General features: G+C 40.1%; 1 protein-coding gene across 8 annotated transcripts in view; it reads right to left on the reverse strand.

Annotated features, from left to right (window-relative positions):
* apbb2b (amyloid beta (A4) precursor protein-binding, family B, member 2b) overlaps positions 1-2,152 on the reverse strand; it is a 48,885-nt gene extending 46,733 nt beyond the window's left edge. For 2 of the 8 annotated variants that reach the window (XM_072670714.1, XM_072670706.1), the window contains exon 1: positions 2,046-2,139. The gene's annotated coding sequence lies outside the window, so the exon portion shown is untranslated. Of the gene's footprint in view, positions 1-1,337; positions 1,461-2,045 lie in introns of those variants that run through there. The other 6 variants (XM_072670711.1, XM_072670707.1, XM_072670712.1 and 3 more) reach the window with 4 other exon arrangements.
* Positions 2,153-12,673: the final 10,521 nt, after the last annotated feature.

Raw genomic sequence — 12,673 nt, forward strand, 5'->3', positions numbered from 1 at the left:
CGCTCACAGTGTCTCACAGTGATCAGCTGCCCTATGCCACACAGTGAGATTGTGAGTCAGCTTGTATCCAACAGCTTGTGTCCAACAGTAACACAAACTGCAGGCCTAATTTCATGCATCCACCAGATGTGTTTTTGATTCCCATGCAGTTTGTAAACGCTTTGAACACTGACCATTAGTGGACAGACATAATTAATAATCAACGTAGGCTTGTTTCCATGAGCTGATCTGCCGTCCAAGGAGCACAAAACACAAAACCTCTTGCATGTGTTTGCAATGACTGTACATGTTTTTTGACATCCATGTTTTTCTTCTGCGACAAAGTGTTCAGTGATGTGTTTCATGTGGGCCCCAAGAGGCGCTCTCGCTATGCCAAAATGACCAATACATGCAGGCATTCACACACACACCTCAAGTTTTATATGACACAGTTAAGTAATTGTTTTCTGAGATAACTGTTTTGCACGAGGTTTTGTTTTGAAATAAATTGCTGTTTTAAACCAAAACAGTAAGAGTGGGGAACTCCAGTCAGGAGGGCCATATTCCTGCACAGATTTCTGTTTTGTGCTTTTCCTGCAACAGCACACCTAATTCCACTCACTAATTCACTGCAAGGTTTCACTGTTCTTTTAGAGCAGGGGAGTCAGCAAACAGTGCTGAACTCCGGCCCTCCGTTCCCCAGTCCAGTAAAACTCCAGCATGAAGCTCACATACAATGCAAAGCAAGCAGATAATGAGCACAACTGAGCCTGATACCAATAAGGTCTACCTGATGTTCTCAAGTGTGTCATGAACACTGCAGATGATCTTCAGGCCCCTGAGAGAGGCACATACACACAGCCCTACATCTCACACAGACCATTACAAAACACATGGTTAAATGAGCCTGACCATGCACGGCAATACATACGCATTTACCGCGCTATGGCAGTGATCAGCGCAGCTAGGTCTGGAAGCAATTTGGCCGTGAAAAAGACGAAATCTCGCAACAAAAAAAAAGAGGCAGAATGAGTGCAGCTGCGACGCTGGCCCACACAAGCCTGACTTCACCTCGTCCAGAGCGGACCAACGCGGGTTCCTGAAGCCCACTCTCTGTGCACTGACGTTAAAAAACGAGTGCATTGGGAGATATCACTGTAAGGCACATGACCGAGGGACTTGTAGTCTGCAGAAAAATGCACACAAACTGGGGATATGTACTATAAGAATAGCTATGTCTGCGAACACCGCCATGGTGGTGCCGCAGCACGGGGCGTCATAAAACTCTCCCTCGCCAATGCGGCTCTCAAACGGGCTTACAGCAGGAAGAACAGCGCGTGCGGACTTTCAGTACTGACCTTTCTGGACAAAACCCTATGTGCTACTAGATGCAATCCCACCTAAAGGGACTGTGGAGGCGTTTGAGGAAAGAAGCGAGCCGATATTGATTCACACTGGCTTTGACTTCTGCGTTAGCTAGCTTAGCCTGAGGCGGGGGGCTAACGTTAGAGGCTTCGCCCACTATCAGACAGGGGACGGGGGCTGACTGAACAAAATGACCTCAGAGACCGCGAGAAAAACGATATATGGCAGAAATGTTGAGATATATGGCAGAAATGTGACCACTAACAATCACTTGGGCGTCACTTTGGAGGGCGAGAGAGTCACAGCGGACCACCCAGTGACCAAGCGACCACAGTTGGGTTCGGGTCGTTTAAGGGTTCCTGTCACAAGGAAGAAACCATCGAGCGAACCGTTAACTAACGTTACAGCTAACGCAAACGTCTAAGAATCAAGTTTGCTCGTCCAAAGTGTCGGTTTCTGTCGTTAGCTTAACGGGGGGGGGGTGTAAAATGAACGAACGCGGCAGTCGCCACGGTTCGGGGTTTGTTAACTAGCTGCGAGCCCCCTGCCTCAGTGTGTTTTCCCCCTCAGCTGAAGGGTGTCCACTTTTTAACCGTTACGAAAAGTTGAAGCCGTGAGAAGAGACGGTTTAAACAGCGTTTAAAAACACGAGCAGCATTTCTCCTGTACGACAGGAATCCTTAACATACCACTTCGCTTACCTCAGGTGTCGACGCCGTCGCCTGTTCCCCTTTTCTTCTATCTCCCTCTAGCTCTCTCTCTCTCTCTCTCTCTCTCTCTGACTTCTCCTCCCATTCCAGATGTCGCTCGCGAGCTGCAGGAAGCGCGCTCCCCCCCTGTTTCCCACAGCGGAGAGAGCGCGTGACGAAGCCGAGGAAATAAAACAAACCGAAGAGTAAACCATGCTAACATCTAACAATCCCTATTTAGTGGAATTACAAGTCACAATTTATCCTCACTGTAAATGTTCCACCCAGAAATAATTTACATAACCTATGTAAAATCATTCAGAGCTACTTTGTATGTGTGGAAAAATACAAGGAAAAAAGACAAAGTAACATCAACACCAGCTCGAGACCAGTTATTGCTGGAAGCTGGATGTGGAGAGTCTAAGCTGGTCGTTGATGATGAAGGTGATTAAGAATCTGGTCATTCAGTCGAAAATATACCCTATGCTGGCAGGCCAGCTGGTTAACGCGCGTAGCTCTTAACCAGCATGCCATATGTTATTATTTGAGGGTTTAGTTTGTCTATTAGTATGACCAGCTTGACTTGGTCATACTGCCATATAGTATAATCAGTCTGGTCGACTAGTGTGGACAAGTTGGGTATGCTGGTCAAGAGGGAGGCTAGTCAAACAGCTTGAGATGGCCCGGCTGTTTTTTGCCAGCAGTAGTCAGTGAATGAAGACTGTAGCAGTCAATTTCAGTGAAGGTGTCATCCAGACATACCCCCTAGAAATAATGGTACATAGAAATTCAGACTGCATCTATGTGGGATGGTATGACAGAGAAATCTATCACAGAAATATGATAAATCGCTTAGCAGTGTGAGTGTACACTATAATAAAATGTAGATAATGTAGTACAGAAGTCTAAATGCATCGCTACAACATGTATTGGTTTTAAAAACTCCTATTTAGAGGCACACCTGGCGATACTGATATGATTTCAATATCACTGTGCATCTCTTAAAAAAAAAAACACATAAAACACATAAAAAAGAAATACAAATTAGCAGTAAAACATACTAAACAACAAACAGGGCCAGCTGTAGTCTATAGGAGGACCTAGGCAAGATTACTGTATTTTATTGTAGTATTTACTTAATCCGTTATTCTAATATTAATATTAATATTAATATTAGACACATATTTTGTTGGTGTATATAAACATTAGGGGAGGGAGGGCCAGTTTTCTACTAAACTAGAGAGGGCCAGGCCTACTAAGCTGTCTGGGACTCCAGAGCATGGAAGGTTGTGGCATCACCAGGGAGCGAACTAGCTATTTTCCCAACACATAGGGCCAACACATAGACAATCTTTTATTAAATTGAAGTGTATATGCATTGTACACATTTGATGAATAGTAGAGAGGGGGAAGAGAGAGGGGGATGTCTTTAGCAAGTAAAGAATTCTGAGACAGAATTCACTCTCATCCCCACACACATCACAGCATTATGTCATTGTACTGTCATAGATACTGAAATCAGAACGTACAAAATTGTAAAAAAAAAAAAAAAAAAAAAAAGACACTATGCTCCATGACCAATGAATTGTGTTTTCTCATATTTTGATTTCTTTCTCCAATAGCAATTTAACAGTGGAGCAGCTAAGATTCATTTGTGTAAATGTAAGCAACCAAAACATCCACTAACAAATTTATAACATCAACTAATAATTTATTGTGCATCCAAAATAGAGGTGGAACACATTTTACATGTGTAACTTCAGATTGTTTTTGTTCAGCAACTGATAGCAAACATGGCTGACAACCACATATTTCTGCCTATTTGCCAGGGCCTGTAGACGCTCTCTACTGGTTATTTGGTGGTATTACATAATATTGCACTAAACATACAATAACAATGTAGTCTTATTGACAATTAAACTGCCCTCTACAAATAAAATTGCACGTGGCAATCATCGGGCTCCAAGCATTATGAACCATTATGTAGGAAATTATGGATGTTTTTAGAATGGTCTTTTTTCTAATACATATGGGACATCAAAGGGATGTTTTTGGAGATGACTTGCATTTGTATAGTACCCCTTTATTTATCTCAGACTACAATAGAATTCATCTTAACTTGTGTTAAAAAATACCTAACACATATGTATTTCAATTAATATTATTTGTTGCCCTTCTGGAATGATTTTTGCTGAATGGCCATTCATTGGGAGAGTAGCAACAGTGAAAAACAGCTGAATTTCCTCCATTTGTATATTACCTGACTCACAGTGGGTGGTAGAGGCTATCATGCTAGTATCATTCACAGCATAATGACTTGAATCTTTGAATATGTCAGAATACCCATAGAATCAGACAGCCATACAGATGCATAGACCTTTAAAGGAACACTATGTAGCATTTTGTGTCTCAAAATAACAGTTTCAAAATCATGTTGATGCTCCACTGACTAGTTATAGAAAGAACAGCATTCCTACTTTGGGCTCAGCATGACAGAAATTGTAATGTAACTCTACCGCCTCTGCCCAAATGCTTCTTTCACTTACAGTGGCTGTTTTGTATCCCTTAGCTTGTCCAGAATAGCACATAAAGTCTGTCCTTTTTGTGGTGGATCAAAGATTATTCATCCTAATAATTTCCTGACAGTAGGGGGAGCCCAGGAGCAAGAAATACTGATTCTTTTATATTGCTGCTTTAAAGCACAATCCTTAAGCAGCAACATAAAGGACGATATGGAATGGAAAAGTACCCATAACTGTTTGTAGTGCGCATGTGTGTTCAACAGCTTAAATGGTTCTGGATACCATTTCCCCCAGACATGAATATGTGGCACATTGTGAGGGACCCCTGATTTTTTTTGTGTGCTAAGCTTAGGGTTAGGGCAAGTTTGGGTATAGCTAAAGCAGCATTTAGCTACATTGAGTCAGAAGTCAACAGAAAAGCCCCCACAAAAATGGGTATACAAGTGTATGTGAAAGAAAAATGTCTGCTAGAGGTCATGGCCTGGACTATTGTATTAATCTAGAGTTGTCTATTCTTGGACAGAATGAGGGGGGCCTATATCATTAACCATCTGTGCTCTTTAACTTCTGCTCTGTCTGAGCTTTTCACAGCTGGGGGCCTGAAGTAGGACTGTGTGTCTGTGTTTGTGTGTGTGTGTGTGTGTGTGTGTGTGTGTGTATATATATATATATATGACCTTTGACCTAAGGCCGCAGGATGGTGAGCCTAGTTTACTCTGAGTGGTAAACTGAATTCTGACAGTGCTGGCTGACTTATATATAACCCAGTGTGCATCAGCATGACAGAAATCACTTTATAATTATTTTGCCACTGTTACTGATGTTCTTATTACATCCTCTTATTAAGGCAATTCCAGCAAATAATCCAGAGCAAATCTCTGCATAATTAAGCAATGTAAACAAAAATATTTAGAGTGGTTTGGTGTGAAATGTGCTGGTGATGTCAGAAGAGCTTTCTGTCTCTAAAAGTTACATCACATAGTTTACACTCAAAGCAATTTTAGGTGAAATAAATGTAAGATGTTATTAAGAGATTCTTGCAGAAGAAAAACATTGACTGCTCCCCAAGACAAGAAAGAAACTAATTTTGGACATTGTGCCATGGGTAGGACTCTGGTGCTGCCATTCCCATTGGCTCCTGTGACCTTAAAAATTAGATGGAACATCTGTTCCACCCAGCGAGATCTCATTGTCCAGACATGTGGATGGCTGTAGCATTGCTGGGTTACTAATGGAGCATTGGTAGATGACAGGGCAAACCAGACAGCTGTGACACATAGGAGCCCTTAATACTACGTGGTGAAGAAGAGTGAGGTAGGAGTTTTGTCTCCTGCTCTTGAGATTTCCCTGGTCAGGTTCTTCTTATGTTTTTGCCTATACCCTGTGGTTTCTTCCTCTTACCTTTGTTTAATTTGTATGTTCACCACGTAATTATTGGTCTTTATTGTGTCTACTTTTGTCTTTTGTGTGTGTGGGGGGGTGGGGGGGGGGGGGGGGGGGGGGCTAATAAACCAAGAAACCTAATAAGCCTATATTCAAATTACTGCATTTACTGTATTTTAACATATTATTTAAAAATAATTAAAGTCACCTTTAAAAATACTGTTAACCTTGTACAATAAGCACTCTATTACAGAGATTATTTATTCATTTGGTGATCTTTATTTTTAAAATAGGCAACCAGTAAGTTCTACTAATGAGAGTTTATTGATTAATAAGTCACAAAGCAGCTTTACAAAGATCTGGGTCTGAGTCTTTTTTTGAGCAAGCCAGTGGCAACAGTGGCAAGGAAAAACCCATTGAGAGGAAGAAACCTCCAAAGGAACCTAGACTCAAAAGGGGAACCCATCCTCCTTTGAATCCAACAACGGAAAGCACAATAAAAAGCAAAACAGGAATTAAAACAACAATAAAACTATACTGAATTAGGAGAATATATCAAGCCATAAAAGAGGAAAATGTGAGTGAAATATTGAAGTCCAGGTAAGCAGTCAGAATCACAGCCATGCAGTGAGACCCAGAGCAGGACAGCAGGCAGCGAGGTAGTGGAGAGCCAGGTCTGACGGTACCAGGAAGGAACATGGGGGAAAGAAAAGAAAGGAGAAACATAAGTAGAGTTTAAGAGTATGAATAGACTGATGTACAGCCTGTAAAAGAAGTAGAAAACAGAGAAAGTGGACTGATCAAAAACCTGAAATCAGACCCGTATAGAATAGTGTATATATGAAAATAAGCTACATCAGCAAGAAAACAGTACAGTACACTAGTGGATCATCTAAAATTCTGGGCAAAAGGAAGTTCCCCAAGAAGATATGGGGCCAAACCATTGGGTGCCCAAACATGTTACCTAAGACTGTATTATTAAGCTCATCTGGGCTGAAAAGGTCAATAATGTGACATTATTATGGAGTTGTTGTTTTTTTTTGTTTGTTTTTTTAATGAGAGCTATGGATGAATAATGCATTTTAATACAAAGTTAATATTGGTCATTTAATGGAAAGAATACCTAAATGCCATGTGTTCCTAAAAACATGTAGTCCAGTGTGTCACAAATTCTTATTTTAATCCAGAAACCATATGGCCTCTGTGATTCTTGTGACAACATTTGCATGGCTTCATCAAACAAAAAATTAATTGTGGACGGAAACAAACAAAAAAAAAAAACAGACATCATGCAGAGGCTTTGTTTGCGGTGTTGCACATGGCAGCTCAAGTTTTTTTTTGACTTCATAGGACCCTCGCAAGCTCTGTTTCAACATTTCTGCAGGAGAAAAAAAGAAAAGAATAGATGTCATATTTAATGCAAAATGATAGTGAGTCAAATCCACAGTTTGGCAAGGCATGGTTGAAAAGTGCTGTTTGAACCGTGGGCTTTACACAGTTTAGTTTAAAGGGGTAGTTCCAGTATCTAGATGTGGTTTGGATGTTTTCTCAACACTAAAACATATTTACACTAAAACATGTTTACAGTATTGTTGCATATACAGTGAGGAAAACACCCTGCGACTTTGCAAGTTCTCCCACTTAGAAATCATGGAGGGGTCTGAAATTTTCATCTTAGGTGCATGTCCACTGTGAGAGACATAATCTAAAAAAAAAAACAGAAATCACAATGTATGATTTTTTAAATAATTTATTTGTGTGTTAATGCTGCAAATAAGTATTTGAACATCTGCCAATCAGCAAACATTCTGGCCCTCAAAGACCTGTTAGTCCGCCTCTAAAAAGTCCACCTCCACTCCACTTATTCTAAATTAGAAGAACCTGTTTGAGGTCGTTAGCTGCATACAGACACCTGTCCACCCCACACAATCAGTAAAACTCCAACTACTAACATGGCTAAGACCAAAGAGCTGTCCAAAGACAAAATTGTAGACCTCCACAAGGCTGGAAAGGGCTATGGGGCAATTGCCAAGCAGCTTGGTGAAAAAAGATCAACTGTTGGAGCAATTATTAGAAAATGGAAGAAGCTAAACATGACTGTCAATCTCCCTCGGACTGGGGCTCCATGCAAGATCTCACCTCGTGGCGTATCAATGATCCTAAGAAAGGTGAGGAATCAGCCCAGAACTACATGGGAGGAGCTGGTCAGTGACCTGAAGAGAGCTGGCACCACTGTTTCCAAGGTTACTGTGGGTAATACACTAAGACGTCATAGTTTAAAGTCATGCATGGCACGGAAGGTTCCCATGCTTAAATCAGCACACATCCAGGCCCGTCTTAAGTTTGCCCATGACCATTTGGATGATCCAGAGGAGTCCTGGGAGAAAGTTCTGTGGTCAGATGAGACCAAAATAGAACTTTTTGGTCTTAATTTCACTTGCCGTGTTTGGAGGACGAAGAATGATGAGTACCATCCCAAAACCACCATCCCTACTGTGAAGCATGGGGGTGTTTTTATGCACATGGGACAGGACAACTGCACTGTATTAAGGAGAGGATGACCATGTATTGCGAGATTTTGGGGAACAACCTCCTTTCCTCAGTTAGAGCACTGAAGATGGGTCGTGGCTGGGTCTTTCAACATGACAATAACCCAAAGCACACAGCCAGGATAACCATGGAGTGGCTCCGTAAGAAGCATATCAAGGTTCTGGAGTGGCCTAGCCAGTCTCCCGACCTAAACCAAACAAAGGCTACCAAATATTAACATTGATTTTCACAGGTGTTCAAACACTTTTAATTTAAAAAATCATACATTGTGATTTCTGGATTTTTTTTAGATTATGTCTCTCACAGTGGACATGCACCTAAGATTAAATTTCAGACCCCTCCATGATTTCTAAGTGGGAGAACTTGCAAAGTCGCAGGGTGTTCAAATACTTATTTTCCTCACTGTACATATAGGCCAAACATACCATGTTCTCACTGTGTGAAATGAGTAGAAACGTAACTGTGAGGCCCCTACTTATGTCCATAAAACATTTACTTAGAAGCATTGTGGAACATCCAAAGTCTGATGCTTCAAGATGGGCAGCAATGTCTGTTCTGGACAGTAGCAGTTTCCTTCATGGAGTCCTTCCATAAACACCGTTCATGTTTTTGTAATAGTGGACACACAGTTTGTGGAGTATTCTGTAGGCCTTTTGTTAACCTAAGGTTAACCTCTTTCAGGATTGTATGTTGTACTTTTAACTGTGAGTCTATAACTAATACATGCTTTATATGATGATAAGACCACATTTTGTGAGTACATTTACATTTATATTTTTAGGCATTAAGCAAACGCTCTTATACAGAGCGACTTACAAAAGTGTTTGCTATTTACCCAAGAATAACCTCAGCTAGTTTAAATATACTAATAATTCAAATATACCTCTAAGTTTAGACATTACTAATCTCAAGTGAATAAGGTGACCAGTCTGCTATTCCCTCAAGTACTCTTGGAAGAGCAAGCGACTCTGCCGTTAGAACACCCAGGGGAAGTTTGTTCCACCACTTTGGTGCCAGGACAGAAAAAAGCCTGGATGCTTGAGTAATCAATGCAGAAATCCAGATCTTTCTTAAGGGTTCAGTTACTTTTTTGTGCAGTTGTAGCTTGCTGAATTGGCACAATGTTGCTTAGATTAAGTAGCTAAAATGACTCAAGGCTCATCAGAAAACTGTTCAGTGCACAAATATGCATACTGTATTAGCTGATAAAGTCACCAGATTAAGAATGAAAACATTTTCACTGAAGAAGTTATCTTATCACATTTTACCATGGTTTTGAAGGTGAACTCGAACTTTAAAGACACAGCAAACTGGGTTACAGACTTCAGCACCGTCCGCACACATTTCTTCTTCTTCTTTTAAACAGATAGTTCTTGAAAAACTATGACTTCAGGATGTAACCTTGCACATGCTTAGTGCAGACTAATGACTGTTTTTATTGTTGTTTTTTACACAGACACTCTGCCCTCCAGTTTTGAAAGCAAGCTACAAAATACTGGCTAATTAGGAGAAGGTGGGTGATTCAGAGTTAGCAACATTGTCATGACAGCATAAAAAACCCTGTGGCAGGTTTAGATTTAGATTTTAAGATTACATTTTGTTTCTGGCACAAATTGGGATTTAAGTGTTTGTGAGATCATGTTTTGGAGACCTGCAGTTTAATCAATACAAGAAGAAAATCTTTATTGTTGTTAGAAAATGTGCTTCAGATTATGTTAATCAAGTCATGATTGTGGGCTCTGAGTGTTCCAGGGGACTAAGGCACTGCCACTATGATCTGAGGATTGCTGGTTTGAATCCAGTGTCATGCTCCTTGCCATCAGCAGCTGGAGTTTGAGAGAGCACAACTGGTCCTGCTTTGAATTGAGTTGATTGCACGTCCTCCCCCCATCACTCCTAGTGTGATGTTGGTCAGCACAGGTGTCTGTTAGCTATTGTATCAGAGCTAGGGAGCTGCATTTTTCTTAGAGTGCCCTGACTACCTAGCGATGCTGCATCAGCGGGAGTTAAAAAAGAGGCGGTGCTCTTTTCTGACAATTGCTTATTCATTGTCTCTTACGAAATCAAGGGTATTAGCCTCTTAAATTCCTTGGAACCACCAGCGTTTCCTGCCTTTTTTTTTACTACTTTTATATCTTAGGAACAACTCCAGTTTGCATCACTTTGCATTGAGTTACCGATTAGTTATTATTGGGGTGTCACAGATCATGAAGGAGTTCATCCTGTTGGAGTAATTGCCTCTACTGTCCAAGAAGGTGTTTCTACTAGATTTAGGAGCATTGTTGGGAAAATCTAGTTGTATTCAGTGATAAGAGCATTAGTGAGGGCACACAGTTCCATGGCCTTACAGCTCAATGCTGGGGCCTTAGACCCCTATAGCCAATGTCTGACATTAGGCATGGTGTCAGTAGAGAGTCCTATTTGCAATACTTCTTTACATTGTCCGCAATCGGTACAACCTAAAGGAGCTGAATGCATTCATTAGAAGGGGTCCACAAACATTTGGACATATAGTGTATGCTAACATATTTTAGATTTATGAATTTAGCTGCATGATTACGCAAATGTCATAAATATGTAATTCTCACATTCTTTTTTTTTTTTTTTACTCATATTCCTTTTTATAAGTGGATTCAGACTTCAACATGTTTACCTTAGCTGCTAACATCAGTATTTGCTAACATTAGCAGTTGCTAATTTAACTACATGACCTACATGACATTTACTTTGTTCCCTTACTCAACACAGAATAGTTTGGCTTTAAAATAATAAAATAAATAATTAGTGAGCTTAAGACAGCCCAAAAAATCTACCAATAAAGTAAGTGCTTCAAACTGTAGTTCAGTGGTTATAGCGCTTTAACTTGCTTGCTTCACACAGTTTACATATAAGTGGTGCTGTTGTTCCATTCCTCTTACATAGTTTACTATTGAGTATTACTATTGGCCATATTATTTATTTTTTTTTAGTTAGGTTTTTTTTTTTTGTTTTGTTTGTTTGGTTTCTGGTTTGCATGAAAAGACCAGGTTGAGATTTTTAACACTTGAGAATGTTGATTGCTAAAAAGCTTTAATTTTTGAATGGTAGCAGGTTGAATAGTTTTAGTTTAGGTTATAGGTTAGTTCATGTGGTCAAAAAAATCTTCTTCATTTGATTTATGATTTTTCACATACACACACTTGCGAGAACCATAAACAAAGATGGCATAAAACTGTGAAACACAGGATGTAGGAAAAGGAAAAGGAAAAAGGTTAAGGTTAGGGTCTCTCTTCAGGTCATTGCGCCACTGCTTGATTTGGGCCGTGTCAGTGTGTTTATTGTAATGAAAACCGTACGCCTTGTACAGAACTGCTCGTTCACGCCGTGAAGGTGCCCTGCAGGTAATTTATGGGAACAGCAGTGCTATGACACTGGTATTGGCACCTTTTACATTAAATTTGTTTTGTTTTTTTAAAAAAAACAATTTTTTTTAATAAAAATTTATTATCTGTCTATTTTCTGATTTACACTTATTTCTGATATCTACATATATAATAATTCAGTCATTCTTCCTTCCATCCTCCGAAGTTATTCTCCAGATATCTAAACGTCCACATCTGCCCATCCCTATTGGTTTTCACACAGTTTACAAATAGATCGTGCTGTTACATTCCTCTTACACAGTTTACTATTAAGTATTGCTATTGGTCCACTTCTGTCACATTTAAATATTGCTAGTGGTTCCTTTCTTACACACAGTTTACACAATCATTACTATTGGTACAAGACAAATGGCAGCTATGATAATACCAAATTAAAATCCTACCAATAAATCTTCATCTGTCATAAGCTTTCATAAGCTTTTGACGGTCACCATTTGACCCTTTTACTCTAATAAAAGGGACACACAAGAACTAATCCAAGATCTGAGAACAACACCTTCAGCAAAGTCTAAAACATGCAGTCACAGCGGGCAGAAGTACTGATTATACACCGCTTATCCTACCTTTGTTGGCTTGATGTGTGGAGAAGATCCTGGCTGGTGTTCTTCAGCTGGAGGTTCAGGGTGTGACTCTGAGTTTATTAGAAAATTTCATCATAGATTATTATTACATCATAGCAGTTCTGCTGGATAATGTCCTGTCCTCCCTTCTTAACATACCTTTCAGTTAATAGATTTACTCATTCTTGCCTCTATAATAATGC

This window comes from Salminus brasiliensis, chromosome 24 (genome assembly GCF_030463535.1).
Source record: "Salminus brasiliensis chromosome 24, fSalBra1.hap2, whole genome shotgun sequence".
Classification (NCBI taxonomy): domain Eukaryota; kingdom Metazoa; phylum Chordata; class Actinopteri; order Characiformes; family Bryconidae; genus Salminus; species Salminus brasiliensis.